The sequence below is a fragment of the Octopus bimaculoides genome, chromosome 4 (genome assembly GCF_001194135.2).
Source record: "Octopus bimaculoides isolate UCB-OBI-ISO-001 chromosome 4, ASM119413v2, whole genome shotgun sequence".
In the NCBI taxonomy this organism is placed as follows: Eukaryota; Metazoa; Mollusca; class Cephalopoda; order Octopoda; family Octopodidae; genus Octopus; species Octopus bimaculoides.
The window spans coordinates 20250226-20251954 of record NC_068984.1 but is presented as its reverse complement, the minus strand read 5'-3'; the positions used below and the strand labels follow the sequence as shown (position 1 = coordinate 20251954).

Genomic DNA, 1729 nt, shown 5'->3' with positions numbered 1-1729 from the left:
ATACACAAACCCATACCTGTTGTCAAGCAGTGGTGGTGGATAAATAAACACACACACACACACGCAGGAATGTAAAAAGCACCATTTGAGCGTTGTCGATGCCAGTGCCGCCTCACTGGCTTCCGTACTGGTGGCACATAAAAGCATCCACTACACTCTCAGAGTGGTTGGCGTTAGGAAAGGTATCCAACTGTAGAAACCTTGGAGGATCAGATTAGAGCCTGGTGCAGCCTCCTGGCTTGCCAGTTCTCAGTCAAACCGTCCAACCCATGCCAGCATGGAAAGCGGATGTGAAATGATGATGATGATGATGATGATGATGATGATGATATATATATATATATATATATATATATACACACGATGAGCTTCTTTCAGTTTTTGTCTACCAAGCCCATTCACAAAGCTTTGGTTGGCATAGGATGCCACTCAGTGGAACTGAACCTAGAACCATATGGTAAAGAAGCCAGCTTCTTACTACACACACACAAAGTTTGTTTCCCAGTGTGCTGAATAGTCATATACAAAATCTGAGGATTCAGTAGTGATCAATTTAATGACTGTTAGAGTGGAATAAGACTGACTTGACAATGAACACGTCACAGGCAGAAATAGAAACTATTGACTCTTTGGATTGTATTTTGAAATTAGTATCAACTTAACTAGGAGCGGTCTTCGGATATTCCAATAGTTAAGCTCCCAGACAGAGCAGGCCAGTGATCAAAGGCATTATACTTGAATCTTTCCATTATTTTCAGGCATAGTGTATCTAGGAATATTTTTTGATAATGTATACGTGTTCTTTTTTCATGTCTGTTAACTTGTAGGGTAACAGTTGAAGAGAATTTGATTGAATTTATTAGTAAACACGGCGATCAATGAGACTCGCGTGTTGGCTCAGTTACTAAATTGATTGGATAACACGATGACACCTCAATCGCAATGTCGTCATATTTCGACGGAAACAACTGATATTAGCCAGTGAGACTTAATTTCACGAAGATATATGTGTGTTTATATAATACAATGTGCGAGCTAAATCAATTTAAGGCATTGCTGGATATATTTGTGAAAGGAACAAAAAGCCACATTTTGCCTACAAATGTGCTATAAAACAAATAAATTAGTCAGAATAAGTGCCCACCCACCGACTTTGTTTCACCATAACTTTGTTTTCAAATGCAATTTTGCAGAGGCACATTTTAGACGACTCTGATTACGATTATATTGATAACATAAAGAAGGAATATTTGTAAGAATTTTAAATCGTTCTCACCCATTCCTGACTTTGTTTCCTAATATATTTTATTGGAATATAACACGTATTTATATGATACTCTTAAGAGTTAATGGGAGACCCCAAATTGTAGTTATGACAGAAATCATATGTGTGTAATATTGAGAAACAGCAATAACGGAATTAAAAGAAAAACAAAACCAAAGGTAGAATAAAAGTAAAATGTCCCACGCTATAATACTTTGTTCGCTACTCCTATGCAGAAAGTACATTAGAGATATTTATATTTATCTAATCTACAAAACTTTTTTTTTCTGTATTCGTCTTACCAACTACACCAGCCACAGAAAAACGCTTTCTATCGGAAGTAATGGATGAATTTTTATGAACGAAAACTATAATATAACCCTTAATTGGTTCTTCGATAAACTAATTACTAAAAACAATTAGAAAACCAGTTTGAAAATAAAAATATCTGTTGCTCTAATTCAG

At 35.9% G+C, this 1729-nt stretch overlaps 1 protein-coding gene across 1 annotated transcript in view; it reads right to left on the bottom strand.

Annotated features, from left to right (window-relative positions):
- The window catches only part of LOC106881550 (centromere/kinetochore protein zw10 homolog), a 16701-nt gene that overhangs the window by 13657 nt on the left and 1315 nt on the right, over positions 1-1729 (bottom strand). The window lies entirely within an intron of this gene.